The sequence below is a fragment of the Lissotriton helveticus genome, chromosome 5_1 (genome assembly GCF_964261635.1).
Source record: "Lissotriton helveticus chromosome 5_1, aLisHel1.1, whole genome shotgun sequence".
NCBI classification, from domain to species: Eukaryota; Metazoa; Chordata; class Amphibia; order Caudata; family Salamandridae; genus Lissotriton; species Lissotriton helveticus.
In genome coordinates, this window is record NC_136065.1 from 486641406 (window position 1) to 486658500 (window position 17095).

The window sequence follows — 17095 nt, forward strand, 5'->3', positions numbered from 1 at the left end:
TCAGGAGCATCCCCCTAGACTCGCATGGAAAACTACTGGGTCTGGAATGAGGTGTTTTACGATCTAGTGAGAGTCTTGCAAGATCATATGGGGGGAAGTAAATAAAAGGACCAATGCTCAACTAATAGTTACCATTCTTATTACATGGTTAGGAAAATGATGTGATGTGATTGGGTACAGAGACAGAGATAGCTCATTTTGTCCTTGGTGCTTTGAACTCAGCAGAAGTTCATTTATTGGCAGTCCAGAGAATGGTGTGGTCATTTGCAGTTATGAGAGAACTCCAAGTTCAAGTATTTAGCAATGTATTTCAAAAACTTTGCTGTGAATTGTTAGTAAGTGTACTAATGTTGGTACACTTCTGCAGTATGTTTACAGAGTGAAAATGTGTTTGGGGAGGTGCAGAAGTGTTAATAAGGGTTTTGCGAGGTACATATTTAGAATGTAGGGAGATGGGAGCAAGGTTTGCAGATTCTGTTAAAAAATTAAACGTACAAACTGTGTGTACTTGTAAGTAAAGAAAGCAGTGTTTCTCAAATTATCAAGCAAAGATTGTAATAAAACAAGCTATACTGTTGTTATGAACCTCATTGTACATATGCTGTATCGCTATGAAATGTTTTAGTGGTGATGTTGCTATTTCTAGAGTGAAAAGCTGCGGTGCGTGTTAACAAAGGAGCCTTAAGAGGAATGTATTACTTTATAAACTTTTTTGAAATAAGGTTTGATAGCATGTTATAATTTATTTATGAAAAAAGTTCACAGGATGAGGGTGTGCAATTTTTCAGGAGAAACGAATAACAAGCTAGCGGTGCATTAGATATAAATATATGATCGTGGGTGAAAGACATAGAAATGTTTACAAATTAAACTGCTGTATCACTGTAATCAATTATTGACCTGTATGTAACTTTTATGATTTTGGTTACTTTGACTTTTTTTAGGAGGAAAATAGAAACTTGTCTCTGAGGAAATATTCCTCTGCTTACACAAGCAACAAAGAAGAGCCTTGTTAAGAGAAGCAGATTTATTGTGTTGAACAGCAATAACTATGCCATTAGGCAGAGTGTATTCAGGTTGCAAGGATGTGGAGTTGCATGAATAGTTGAGTACTTCAGCAGCACAAGCGAACTAGGCTTTATGAACTGTATATATAGATATGCTACTTTGCTGAGATTTTTTTGCCACTTTGCCTGCCATAACATAGCACGAATATGAAGGCTAAGGTGGCTAAAAGAATTGCTACCTATATCAAAATCAAGTAGGCAAATAAAATGAAAAGACGGGGTAGGTTAGGAGGGGCTTATGAACATCAGAATTTGTTTTTACATATTTAAAATTTTGTTTTGCTTAATGTAGGATAGGATAGGATAGTATCTTGTACAGCGCTTGAATGCCGGGGCGTCTTGGCGCTGAGTGAGTGAGCAGGGAAGAACTGTGCTGTGGCCTCGGAGGTTTGGTTTACCAGGAAACAGCCAGGTCTTCAGCGCTTTTCTGAAAAGCATCCGGTTGGGTTGAAGTCGCAAGCTGGTTGGAATTCGATTCCAGAGCTTTACCGCGCAATACGATAAGCTCCGGCCATCCCACTTAGCTCTTCGTATTTTTGGGATGTTAACAAGGCCCAAGCTAGAGGATCTGAGGGTTCAGGAGGGAGAGTACCACGAGAACAACCTCTGGACCTCAACTGACCATCCTCCATAAAGAGCCTTGTGTACCATAATATGGCTTGAATTTGACTCGTTGCTGAACCGGGAGCCAGTGGAGTGACCTTATGATTACCGAGGTGGAGTGACCCTTCTGTATGTTCTGCAATAGTCAAGCCGCCATGTTTTGTAGAGACTGAAGTTTGGTGTTCTGTGATTTGTCAATACCCATGAAAAAAGCATTGCAGTAGTCTAGTTTTGAGAGAAAGAGCCCTACTACCACCATTTTATGAAGCTCTTTTGTAATGAAAGGGAAGATTTTATGAAGACTTTTCAGTAGGTAGGAATAGTAGGAGGTTAGCCGGTTTACCTAGTTTGAGAAGTTGAGTTGATATTCAAAAATCACACCAAGGTTCCTAACCTTGGTGGTGGGAGAGGGGCAGTCACCTGCCTGTGTTGGCCACCAGGTTTTGTTCCATAGTAAGGAACCTTTCCCAAACTCTAGTACCTCAGTTTTCTCTGTGTTGATTTTCAGGAAATTTTGGGCTCATCCAGCTGCTAATGCCTGCCAAACAGGCATGAAAGTTGTTGGCCACGATCAATGGTTGTTTTGCAACCAATATTATGAGCTGTGAGTGATCGGCATAAGAAACCAATGAGAAGCCATGCTTTCTGACAAGTTTGGCCAGACGGGTGACATATACGTTGAAAAGGGTAGGGAACAGAGCGGAACCCTGCGACACTCCACACGGGAGATAAAAGGTGTCAGACCGCATGTTGTCCCAGACTATGTTCTGCTCCCGGGCTGTTAGGAAGGAGGAGAGGAGGGCCAGAGCCGTTTCCTCGATTCCCACGTCCTCAGTCGCTGCACTAACACCGTGTGATTCACAGTGTCAAATGCTGCTGATAGGTCTAAGAGAACGAGGACGGCTCTGCCTCCCTTGTCCATCACTTTCCGTACCTCCTCCGTCGCCATTATAAAGGCCGTCTCTGTAGAGTGGCAAGGTCTAAAGCCATGCTGTGTTGGATCGAGCAGATTACTGACTTTGAGGTATAGGATTAGCTCCTTGTTCACCGCTTTTTCCAAGATCTTGGCGGCCATTGGCAGACCTGAGATTGGACGATTGTTTTTGTGTCAGTGGGGTCAAGGGCAGGTTTTTTCAAGATCGGCCTGATAAAGGCTTTTTTCCATACGGGGGGTGTAAATGCCGGACTCTATGACTAGATTTAAGAGAAGGGTTAACTGAGCACTAACATGGCATTCATGATTAATGGCTGGCAAGGATCGTTAGGGTGAGTGACCAAAAGCGGACTAGCTGAGCAGACCCAGACGGATGTATGACGTTACAACGCGAGATATTACAACGCACTCTGTTACAACGCATTTTTTACAACGCAGGATCCATTACATCGCATGGCATTACAACACATGACATTACATAGCAGATGCTATTACAACGCATGCCATTACAATGTAAGTATAGGTAAGTATATCTTTTAAAAAAAAATTGTAATTAATCTAATTTAATTAATTTAATTTAATTTATTTAAATTACCTAATTTTAAAATTGTAATTCATTTAATTAAATTAATTTAATTTAATTAATTTTAAAATTATTATTAATTTAATTTAATTAATTTAATTTAATTATTTTAATTTAATTATTTTAATTTAATTAATTTAAAATCGTTTTTTTTAAAAACCCAAAAAATACCCCTGTGCCTCAAAACCCAAACCTAGCCCTGAACCCTTAAAATACCCCTGTACCCCAAAAACCAAACCCAGCCCTGAAACCTAAAAATACCCCTGTATCCCAAAACCCAAACCCAGCCCTAAAACCTAAAAATACCCCTGTACCCCAAAAACCAAACCCAGCCCTGAAACCTAAAAATACCCCTGTACCCCAAAACCCAAACCCAGCCCTAAAACCTAAAAATACCCCTGTACCCCAAAAACCAAACCCAGCACTAAAACCTAAAAATACCCCTGTACCCCAAAACCCAAACCCAGCCCTAAAACCTAAAAATACCCCTGTACCCCGAAAACCAAACGCAGTCCTGAAACCTAAAAATACCCCTATACCCCAAAACCCAAACCCAGTCCTAAAACCTAAAAATACCCCTGTACCCCAAAACCCAAACCCAGCCCTGAAACCTAAAAATACCCCTGTACCCCAAAACCCAAACCCATCCCTAAAACCTAAAAATACCCCTGTACCCCAAAAACCAAACCCAGCCCTGAAACCTAAAAATACCCCTGTACCCCAAAACCCAAACCCAGCCCTAAAACCTAAAAATACCCCTGTACCCCAAAAACCAAACCCAGCCCTGAAACCTAAAAATACCCCTGTACCCCAAAACCCAAACCCAGCCCTAAAACCTAAAAATACCCCTGTATCCCAAAACCCAAACCCAGCCCTAAAACCTAAAAATACCCCTGTACCCCAAAAACCAAACCCAGCCCTGAAACCTAAAAATACCCCTGTACCCCAAAACCCAAACCCAGTCCTAAAACCTAAAAATACCCCTGTATCCCAAAACCCAAACCCAGCCCTGAAACCTAAAAATACCCCTGTACCCCAAAACCCCAAACCCTGCCCTAAAACCTAAAAATACCCCTGTACCCCAAAACCCAAACCCAGCCCTGAAACCTAAAAATACCCAAACACCCCAAAACGTATACCTCAGTACCCCAAAACATATACTCTTATACTCATACTTATTTTTAAAAATTACTTAAATTAATATATTTAATTTATAATATAAAAAAACATACATTAATATTTTTTTTATTCATAATATTATTTAAATTAGTTTAATAATATTAAATAAAAATTTAAAAAAAATTATATACTTACTTATACTTACGTTGTAATAACATGCGTTGTAATAGCATCTGCTATGTAATGTCATGCGTTGTAAAGACATGCGATGTAATGGATCCAGCGTTGTAAAAGCTGCGTTGTAATAGAAGTGCGTTGTAAAAGTTGCGATGTAACGGTTGTTTCCCGACCCAGACTTATCCTCCTGCACTATGTTGTTAATGCTAAAGCACGCCAGCTTGAGTGTTGAGGAGGTCACTATAAATCAAATTAACCTTGCTTTGGACGAAGAGGCCATTTTATTGCAAAAGGCTTGGTCTCTTTGGAACTGTTTGGTCTGGATGGGTTTGGCTAACAACTGAATGGATTTAAACAACTCCCTCGTGGAGTTAGTGGCGGCTTCAATTTTTGTGGTAAAGTAGACCCGTTTTGCTTCGATAGTGGCCTGTTTATATTTTTCTAGAGTTAGGTTATAGGCCTCTTTGTGCTCCTTGCTGTAATCTGACCTCAACCCACGTTCACTTCTTCTACATTCTATTTGTATCCGTTTGAGGTCAGGCCCATACCAGGGGGCGGTGGGTGCCGATCTTTTGACTGAGATAGTGCTCGTATGCCGCGAGATTATCCAGAAGTCTAGCATTATCGAATTATTGTCTAGCTCCAGGTGATAGTTAAAATCGCCTAGGATGGTGACTGAGGGAACGTCTAGACAGGACTCTAGTAGTGTCTGGAGGGCTTGCGAAAACACTAATCAAGGGCCCGGTGGCCGGTAGACTAGAAATCCCTGAAAGGAGGGTGTGTTGCTTAGTTGGAAGGAGAAACACATCAGCTCTGCTGGGTGCTCTGAGATTGGTTGGACTTGTACCTTTATGTGGTCTCGGTGAGCTACAGCGATTCTGCCCCCAATGTTCCCCTTCCTGTCTTGTCTGCTAACTGTGTACCCAGGGAGAGGGCAGTATTCAGTCGGCATCTGAAGAGTCGTTGGTCCAGGTTTCAGTCAGAAAGACGATGTCAGGCCTGTCTAACTGTAGCAGACACTCTAGTTGGTGTTTGTGTTTCGTGAGAGAGAGAGCTTTGGTTTAGTAGGATGCATTTCAGCGTCTGGTCAGGTCTTAGTTTGGAGCATTTGGTCAGAGGAGCAGTGTGGGTTTTGCAGGCCCGGGGGGTGTTCGTGCAGCAGCCTGAGATATCGGTCTCTGCCTCGTCTGCCCCGGAGCTCCGCATCGTGCTTAATCTGAAATTACAAGCTGAGCAGGTGAACTGTTCCGTCATCTTTCTTGCCTGATAGGCCTGGGGTGCACAACGTTCACCTCTCCTGAGATCAAGCAGTTGTTTTCTGGTAAAGACGCGCATCCCGTTTTGGCCAGGGGTTAGTTTAAACCAATGTGCAAATACGCAAAATTAGCAGCAACTGGTATAACAACTTTGGGGAGATCACAGGCTTTAATGCAGCATCACACATGCTGCGCAGTCGCGCCAAAGTGATATTTATAGGCGGTTTGGGTAAACAACTAGAAAGCTGACCTCTGGAAGGCGGGCTCGCTCTAACAGGCAGGCACCGCAGGTCGGCAAAGTGAAGCAACTAATTGTGAGTGGTAGCTCAAATCCTAACAGTGATACAAGTTAAAACAGTTCAACAGTTTTTTAAAATTAGTTTAAACCAAGGTGCAAATACGCAAAATGAGCAGCAACTGGTATAACAACTTTCGGGAGAACACGGGCATGTACTTATTGTCGTTTTGGTGATGCTAAATTGTTTTGTTGTAATAACTAAGTTTAAAGTTACTTTGGATTAGTTTCCTTAATACTTATTATACATTTGAAGTTTATTATGATATTGCAAATTTTAGTAAAACTGGCAGTACCATGTTGAGGGACTGTGAATATGCTATTACATGTATATGCATGTGAATGGTACTATGCTCATCCTTTACCCTATAGAGAGTTGGTAATATAGAAGCCAATTGTTTTGCAAGGCAGGTATGACTAGGTGTCATTCAACAGTGAACTGTTACATTCTGTAGTATAGGTAACTGTAATACAAGAAAGGGATCTTCACTCAGAGGTAAGTGCATGTTTATACTATAATTACACACTGCTATCAGCTGCTTTGCACACCCTATTATGTATGGGTGTTGTCATTGGGAGGTGTTTGAAACACAGGTATGTATATCTCCACAATTAAATATGGACACAAGTTATCAAAGACACAGTTCTGAACAGAGAGTATACTCCATTTCAGACTTTACTATGGAAATTTGTCAGGATGAGAGAGGTATGTGCAGAGAGAACATTTTCTACTCACAGCCTACGTTGCACCTGTTATTCTGGGGAGAGGTCTCCCCTGAGAGGGTAGTGTATTTTCATATTATAGTCTCTATAAATTTTATGTAAGACATACTTTTGAGCATTAAGGTAATTTTAACTCCATACTTTAATTGTACTTCTGTCATACAGTAAGCCACCTTTCATACCCTAGTTTGCACAAGCATTATCCAAGACATACATCACAGGAGATAAGCCAGTCTCTCCACACAATATACTACCCTGGTATGGTGTGTTAGCAGAGAGATGTAAGGTGTGTTAGCAGAGAGATTAATCCTTTCCCATACAGCACTGCATATCACTGTTATTCTAAGGACTGGGAAATCTATTTCCACTCACTAATAAATATGGTTATTTTCCTGGGAAGAGGTGTCAGTGGGAAGGGTAGTACTTGTTATACTTAGTAGGGAATAGTGGGGCCTTACCATCCCACCCTACAATGCATTCTACTGAGCCTGGGAAAGGTGTGAATCGATAGGCAGTGTCTCTTTACACCCTACTAAACACACTAGTTATCTTCATGTAAGATCTCAGTGGAGAAGCCAGTCTCTCCTCATAGTCTAGTAGTGAGGATTGTAGGAGGTATATACTGTAATGAAGGAAAATGTAAATTCTTCTTCTGAAGTATTTTTTGCGTTCTCACGAGAGACTCACAGGATTATATAAAAAAAGGGTAACGTAAAGCTGGTGCATGTAAATTATATCTATTACAACAGGACATGTTCAGTGAAAATACTAATGCCATTATAAGAGTATGCGCTTGTCAGAGATCCGTGAAAGTCAACCACCCTATGTATGATAGCATTATGGCTCTCACGACTATCTCGCAAAAGTCATCAAGAAGCGGAAAAAAGGGTAACAGTGCAAATAACATACATAATGAAAGTATAGGGAATCTCTGAAAAGAGCTTTTTTTTGTAAATATTTTTTAACTACTTTTTTGTGTTTTTTAACATTGTCAACTTTTATGTCTTTGTTTAAAAGGGGTACAATGGAAACAAGAAATTGGGAGCAAACAAAAAAACATCTCCTTCAAAAGAAAGAGGAGAAAAAACTAGTAAAAAAGATATTTTGTTTAAACTACTGCCTAGGTGGGCATTTATGGTCCTGGACATGTCTATCCAATGCAGCCCTGCTTGTCTCAGAAGGAAACATTACTTCCTTGTATAAGCAGCAAAAAAAGACTTTGTTCAGATAACTAGTTGTTATCGGCTTGAGCGGTGAGTACCTGGGCAGGCACAGTGTCACCAGGTTTTAAAAGATGCGGAAGCTGCTGTTGAGTTATCAAGCTCTGCAGCACAGTCTAACTCAACCTGAGCAGGGCGTTGAGGAGGCATAGCCCTCAAATATCACCACATCCCAGTGGTACTCAAGTTGTATTACTTGTTCCGATTGCCCCTACTGAACCCCTTTTTGCATATTTTACAAATCACATATTTCTCAAGTAATTTTATTCCACCTGGCCTCATTTGAAGAAATGCCCACACCAAGGACTGTTTGTGTGGCTGAGGTGGCTGAGTTGCAATTATAGCAGTAGGGTTCTCATCTGAACCTGAGGATAACATTCTGGTGAGAGAAAATCAGTAATGTCACAGAGCCAGCCAAAAATATTTAACCACAGCAAACCTCAATAGGTAAATAAAGCACCAAGGAACAAATATTTCTTTGCTATATAAAGACCTCCATATGAACCAATCACAATTCTTCCTTTGGATGTCTTTCCTCTGCAGGGCATCTTGTGGTTGTCTTGTGAGTGGTCCATGAGATCATAAAAACAGAGAACTTTCTTAATATCTCAAATGCAATAATACATCAGCTGTTTTTCTAATTTAAGTAACACTTCTCATGTCTTACTCTCTTTAAAATGAGAAAAATACACTGTTGTGAACTTAATTCCAACTGTACGATCTCATGAGCAGATTGCTAGAGCCAGACAGGGAGTACAGCCACCTCGTAGTCCATGCAGGCGATGGTGTGTTTCACTCCCACGATCGTCTCGAGAGGGCCATAATTTTATAAACAAAATAATTAATACAATATACATACTGTAATGATTTTATTATCAAAGATGATCATTCAATAATAGCTGACCACATGAAAAAGATCTCTGTGCAATAGATTCGATGAAATTTATAACTCTACGATCTTGTGAGTCTCACGCGAGCCACCCACAAACCTTTAGTGAGAGTGAACACACACCTTAAAAATAGATGTTCATAGTGAAAGCTATAGGTAAAACTGATCAGTGTCTTTTTGAACTATAAATATAATGTTTATCTAAAAGATACATACAAAAAGTATAAAAACTATGCTGGGAATATTTCTGTATATGTGTTATAAAAACTAAGAAGTTGAACATTCTCAGCGTGCATATTGTTGGAGTCGTTGGTGTCTATCTTTTTTTTTAATGTAATACATTTTTTTTTTAAACCTAGAAATTCACTGAAAAAACTAACAGTTAAAATAACGTTATAATTAGGTGTAAAAAAAATGTGTTTTCAAATATAGAAAACCCTTCAAACTAACTGAAAAAACAAAGTTTAAAGTAACGTTATAGTTAGGTATAATGAAAATATGTGTTTTCGATAAAAAAAAAACCTTAGAAGTTATAGTTAGGCGAATTTCTCAGTGACAACATTACCATTTTGAACAAAAAAAACACAGAAATTCACCAATTATTGTTAGCACTAAATATAATCTTTGCCCCGCCATGCCCAGCTTATGATCTCACACATATGCAAAAGAAACAATTGATGGACGGAATGCAGGGTGGTGTGCTGAGCAAAAGAATGATGAATTAAACCCAGAACCTTGTGACTGCGGGTGAATGTTTGCATTGTCCAGCATTCCGTCCCTCAATAGTTTATTTTGCATATGTTGCCCTAAATGTGAAGGGTATGCCCAGACGTGGGTCTGGTGCTCACTATAACCACTAGATTCAAGCTAGCATGGCTGATGAAGGGTGATGCCCTGAAACCGGTCCCAGGATGCTTGTTTCCAGTCCAGGGAGGACCTGGCTTGGCAGTTCGGGCTGGACTGTTCCCACAAGGAACAGGGTCAAGACTAATTTTCATATGGCTGGGTCCAAACTGGGGTGGTGGGTTGAGCAAAAGTATGATGGATTAAACCCAGATCCTTGTGACTGGGGGTGAATGTTTGCATTGTCCAGCATTCCATCCATCAATTATTTCTTTTGCATATGTCATCTTAAGTGGGAAGGGTATGCCAAGACAAGTGTCCCGTGCTCACTAAACCACTGGATTCAAGATAGTCTGGCTGACGAAGGGTGATGCCCTGATACCGGTCCCAGGATGCTTGTTTCCAGTCCAGGGACGACCTGGCTTGGCAGTTTGGGATGGACTGTTCCCACAAGGAACAGGGTCAAGACTTATTTGCATATGGCTGGCTCCAAACTGGGGTGGTGTGGTGAGCAAAAGAATGATGGATTAAACCCAGATCCTTGTGAATGGGGTGAATGTTTACATTGTCCTGCATTCCGTCCATTGTTTCCTTAGCATATGATCTCACACACGGCATCACTCATGACATTTTCTATGACATCATTTATGACATCACTGATGACATCTCAAATTACATCGTTGATGGCATCAATGATGACATCATCCAAGCTTTGTTTTCACACATTGGTGTGTAAATTGCTATGACTGTACACGTAGCATATTTTCACATTAACCCCTTCCCTGCTGCCGTCGGCCGTTGGCCGTCGCGAGCACTCCCTCCCCAGTGCTGCGCACGTAACGGCCAACGCAGCCCGGCCCACCCTTTAAAACGCCTGCACAGCGGCAGGAAAACCGTCGCGGTTAAGGCGTTAACAATCAAACACGAATATATGGCAAACGCTTTTTGAGTACATTGTACAAACTGTAAACAACTGTTTAGAGCAAGCCAAAATAGTCATTGTCGATTCCAAAACAAATGCTGTAATACAGACAGCTTTTGTCTGTATGAAACCCCTGACAGACACCTAACCTACATTAAGAAATGAAATTGATAACAGTAGAGAACTGAGTGCTGTAAACAGTGTTTTCTCTATGTGGAGAGTTCATTCTATACCACACTGTTTGCAAAGAGTGAAACTCTCATGAGAAATGCACCACAGACTATTCAAAAGAATCTAATAAGAACAGTGTACATTCCATGCAACAGTTGTCAAAAAAGTACTATTGGCTAAAAATAAACAAGATCTGAAAGTGCTAAAGATCATACTACTGCTATCCTTCATACTGTGGTGAATACATTAAAGAGAGCCCTTCTTCTGTGGCAAAAAAAAGCACCCATACATAGGTTTGTACCTGGTTTATACATTATTTCATGTTAAGCATAAATTATCATGCTGACACAATTCTCTCTAATAATTCAAGGCTGTTTACCAAGGTTAGTATATACTACATAGAATCTTTCTCCTGTTGGAAAAGTTTTCTGCAGGACCAAAAAGGTATGATGAGCATAATGAATGCAAGTCAACTGTCGCTTGCACACAAACGTACTCTTGAATGCAAACATGGATAACATGTTCAGTACCTCTACACAGCTATGGGGCATTAGGAGCAAACATGTTTTGTAAACACTTCGACACATTACCTCTGTACCCAAGCTGTACAAAATTATGCAGAATTATTACGGTAGTTACCACTATGCAAACTATAAAACAAACTTACACACTCATTGGATGATGTCATCTGTGTTGTCATTAGTGAAGCCATCAGTGATGTCATCAGTGATGACAAAAATGATGTCATAGAACATTATGGGTAATATCATATGTGAGGTCATAAGCAGTGCATGGCGGGGGCACAAGTTATAGTTAGTGCTGCTAATTATAAGTGGTGAACCTCTGTGTTTTCTTTTAGTTCAAAACATTATCGTTATCACTGAGAAATATTCCTAACTCTAACGTTACTTTAACCATTGTCTTTTCAGTGAATATATATATATATACCTCTTCATCATGAGTTCACAGATGCCCAGAAGACTCGCCTGTTTGGTTTGCTCTTAATTTATTACAAGAGACTGCCCATAGTGGGTGTGGCTTATAGTAAGTGTCTCCCTTTGCATGCTGGTACTTGCAGTTATTCAGGTAAGTTCTCGTCTTAATCCTTTGTAGGTTCCAGGCATCTTTGTGCATTCAACTTATACGTGACAGCCTTTAGTAGGTAAGGACTTCAGGGGCTGCGCGCTATCCTGCGCAAAAGAACATCGTGCTTCTGGAAAGGAATACTGCCTTCCCCAGCCTTTCTGTCCGAAATGGTGCAACACTTCTTACCACAGCTCGGGCAGCCGCGTATTTCATGTCCTTCAAAAGTCCTTGTGCCTCAGATATGCACTCAACGATGCTGCCCGAGCCGTGGTAAGAAGTGTTGCACCATTTCGGACAGAAAGTCTGTCAACTACCTGCCTGGAGGAGAGGTCCGTTTTGCTGCCAAATCGAAGAGGAGAGGCGTTTTGTGTCCCTGTGTGCCTGGAGTCCCGTAGCGCTAGCTGGTAGCGCTTCACAACACCTCTCGCGTTTCCCGCTTTGCGGGAAACGCTCGTAGCAGGGGGCCAGGCTGTAACACAGGAGGCAGGAAACCACAACCCCCACAGGACATCTGGGCCAGGAGCACCTCCCCGCCACGCCCACCTCAGCTGGGTGAAATTCGGCATCAGCGCGGGGGTCTGCGGAACACGTCTGTCAACTACCTGCCTGGAGGAGAGGTCCGTTTTGCGGTTTTGCTGCCAAATCGAAGAGGAGAGGCGTTTTGTGTCCCTGTGTGCATGGAGCCCCGTAGCGCTAGCTGGTAGCGCTTCACACCACCTCTCGCGTTTCCCGCTTCACGGGAAACGCTCGTAGCAGGGGGCCAGGCTGTAACACAGGAGGCAGGAAACCACAACCCCCACAGGACACCTGGGCCAGGAGCACCTCCCCGCCACGCCCACCTCAGCTGGGTGAAATTCGGCATCAGCGCCGGGTACCGCGGGACGCGAGCGGGACGCCCGGACAAAGCCCGGACAAAGGGCGGACAGTCTGTGACAGTCCGGAACTGGTCGGTACTGGACTGGGCCAGGTACGCTGCCCAATATATTATTTCTGAGTCCCCACCTTTGATTACACCCTCCGTTGCAATTACTGATACTTATTTCTGTCTAACCTCACTTATAACACGTTACCTTCTTGTTATATTGTACAGCGCCACTTGTGGGAAACTAGTTATATAACTACTCAAAATGTCTAAATCTAAAACACCTCAAGCTGTTAATACTCTTGATAACTACCTAGTTCAGGTTGTTGCGAAAATAAATAATGATAGGAGATCTTCCTTGGGTTTGAGCCCCTCTCCTTTATCTCCATCATTAGAAAATATGCCTTCCGACATACCTGAATTTGACACCAGCAATGAGGTTATACAGCAGTCCACCCACGAGAGTAATTCATTAAACCAGCTAATAGTAGCCTTAGCTGAGTCTGATGCTGATAATATACCTGACGAAGAACTAGTACTAATAGAAGATGAGCACCCAGCACCAGTTCCAGCCCCTAGAGCTGCTAAGGGGGGGATAAGAGTCTCCCAAAACGGGATGGGCTCCGTTCAGGTAAAAAACGCCTGGATACCTCTCCACCTAAAAGGGTTGGCGAGGATGAGGGGTTTTTTTTGGGAGGGAAGTTATTACTGGACGATGATCAATTTAAGAGATTAGTAAACGCCCTAGACACCAAAATCAAGAACTTAACTAAACCTCTTTTGTCCAAAATCGATCATCTCACTAAAGAGGTGAATAGGTTAGGGGGACTCATGCAAAAATCATTACAGGAAGTGGAAAATACCCCTAAACAAGAGACGCTAAGAGTCGAGACAAAAGAAACTCAGACAGCGCGTAGGTTAGAACCCATGGTTAATACACCCCCCAGTTCCACGGTGAGCAATGACCAGGGAGGGGGGGCTACTGGGGGACTGGGTGCAAACAGCGGGGCTTATGAAGAGCTGGGGCAAAGGGATAGGCCCATAGACTGCATAATATAGAGAAGGGACCAGTAGAATTAATTGTAGAGGCTTCTCCTCTAGTATTGGTTCTCGCTAATGTCCCTCATTTGGAACCTGGGCAAGGAGAGAATTCTACTTCTCTGATAAACAAATCATTGCATTGGCTTTCACGTAATATGGCCCTTTCTCCAGGGGGCATGGACCAGTTGGCACAAGAGGTAGTAAAGGCAAGAAGAGTAGAACGGATCGGGGGTGGTAATAAAAAATTCAGAGGGGACTGTGTGGTGTTACATCTCTCAGACCCCGAAGTGTTGCCAAATATTTTGGCTAACATATATCCTCCCCAGCGTAGATCCACAGAGATAGTTCCTTTAACATTAGACTTTTTTTACGCTAGGAAAGGTAATACCCTAAATCCCACAGTATTGAGAACAAAATGGAATACCGTGGTAAGGAGGGGAAAGACCTTTGGTATAAAAAGTAACTGGGGTATGCCCTTGGAAAACAGATTTTCCGCCCTATCGGATCTAAATGAGTGTGACTGACTGAATGGGATAGAGGATACTGCCCAGGATTGTATAGGCGGTACGCTACCTGGTGAGATTGATACTATTGAGAAGAGAGTAACCAAATATAGCGCGTTCGCTGTCATCAAACCCCATGATGGGAGTATATATTCACGGAATAGAATCGAGCTTAGCACTACAGGGTACTCGGCTCCTACTATATGTTACTCTGATAATAGTTGGGCAACTAGCCCCTCACTAAATCTGACCCAACCTCCCCACAGTCAAAAAGTACTGCTATCACAAGAGAGGGTGGGTCCAGCCAAGGAGGGTCTTAAACTCCTATCATGGAATCTGGCTGGAATTTTGAATAAAATAGATTCCCCAGAATGGTGCGAATTTATTGAGCTCCATGATGTAATCATGCTCCAGGAAACCTGGGCAGTGCTCCCTGTTTATTGACAAGGATTCCTAAACTTCTTTACCCCCGCAAAAAAGAATCCTAAAGGGCGGCCCTCAGGGGGATTAATTATATGGGTACGCCAATCATTGCAATGTACTATAAGAGCGAGATCAGTTAATAGCTGTGATATATTGCCAATTGTGATTACTTGGGCTGATGGCCACGAGATGGCCCTTTTCAATATATATGCTAGGGGAGTAGCGGGGGGTAAAGCTTCAGAGGTGGTAGCTGCACTAGATAATGATCTGGAACTCCTCTCACCGCACATTACAATTTTGGTGGGGGGGAGACATGAATACTACATTTGAACCATTGGGCCAGGAGGATAGTGAAATGTCCCAAGAGGAGGATGCAAAATGGGGAGTTCCTCAACTAGACTTGCCCCCGGTAAAGAAATGGACCGAGGTGGCAGTACAATTAAAAAGCATGTGCCTGGCCAGGGGCCTGAGGGCAGCAAATGGACGTACCCCGTCTGATCAATGGGGGGCCCATACTTTCGACAATACAAGGGCAAGTAGTCGGATAGACTACATCCTTGTAGATGTCAGAGACTGGCATATGTTAGTGGACAGGAGGGTCACACCCAGACTGGAGAGTGATCACAACCCGTTGTGCTTGCTCTTCCAACTAAACCAAGGAGCAATAGCGCCAAGTTCGGGAAAGGGTATTACGCCCCTGGACATTGTTTCTTCTAATAACCAACGCCATGTTAAGTGGGCAGCACTGCTAGATAAGCCGGAGAAAATGCAAGATTTAATGGTGGCAGTGGCGAGCGAGGTTAGTAGTTTGCAGGATCATTGTAGTGAACCCAATTTTAACAAACTAATTGAAGAGTCACACCCCAAGTTTTTTTTTAAATTACAGGGGTTTTTCTTAAAGCAAGCTAATCATAAAAAGGGTGCACATCCCCCAACAAAGAAAGGATGGTATGATCAATCCTGTAGAAGGGCACGACAAAAATTAAGCTTGGTGCTGAGGAGTAAAAACAGAGAAGAAGTCCTGAGGACCAGGGATGACTATGGAAAAGCACAAGCCAGGGCAAAAAGGTTGTGGGATGAAAACCAGTGGCTGGACCTAAGAAATGCCTGTGCAGCTAAGAAACAAAAAGAGTTTTGGGCAATCATAAAATGGGAGAGGGGTGGAATAGCGGAATGCCCAAAAAACCACGTGGCCAAGGAATCTTGGATTGCTTTCTTTAAGCCGCAATATTCTTGCAGCCTTCCCCTCGGGTCTCACCCCCCCCCCCCCCTATGGTACTTTATAAAGAAGAAGTTTTCACAATAGGGGATGTAAATGTAGCACTGTACGGGGTGACAAGAGGGAGGCCCCAGGTATTGATGGAATACCGGCCGATGTATTTTTATGTGACCGGGATAACTGGTGCCAAAATTTCGTCTGGCTTGCAAATTCCGTAGCACAAGGAGCCATAATACCTGCCTCATGGAAGGGAGCGGAGATTATTCCAGTTTTCAAAAAAGGGGATAAGGCTTTACCAAGTAATTATAGACCCATCAGCCTTATCGATTCGGCACAAAAACTGATGGGTAGAATGATACAAAATAAAATACAAGCCTGGATAGATGATAAGGATGTTCTTTCCCCGTACCAAGCTGGTTTCCGCCCCCTAACTAGCTCTATTGACCAGGTATTTAACTTTTTAACTTTTTACTGGAAAAATGTGACCTTGGCAAATGGCCCATTGTATGCCGTTTTTGTCGACCTAAGGTCAGCATTTGACCTAGTGCCCCGACAAAAACTATGGACTGTTCTTAGCGAGCTTGGTATCAGCACAGAACTACTGACATTAATAGTCCGAATGCACGAAAGTAACTACGCCAGGATTCGGTGGGGGACCCAGGGCGAGGTCACTGATTCTTTCCCCGTAGAGCGTGGGGTGAGACAGGGATGTGTCCTGGCTCCCACCCTATTCTCTCTTTATATTAATGGAGTAGTGGACTATCTTAAGAAATCACCAACTGATGCCCCAATATTGGGTGGGGTGCGGGTCCCAGTATTAATGTTTGCTGACGACACGCTTCTGGTCTCGCGAACCCGTAAAGGCCTACAAAAGACAATTGATGCATTTGGTGATTTCTGTCGGATTCGGGGCTTAGAACTAAACACGACAAAGACCAAGTTCATGAATATGAATCCTACTAATCAATTTAAGGGTACAATAAATTTTAATGGGGCAGCTTTAGAAGAGGTAGATGCTTTCACGTACCTTGGTATTTCCTTGCAGGGCAACATAAAGTGGAAATCTCATATCGATTCTGTGGTCTTAAAGTTCCATCAGATTTCTGGGGCCATAGCACTGAAACATAAATCTTCTCTAACTAAACCTATTCATCCCGTG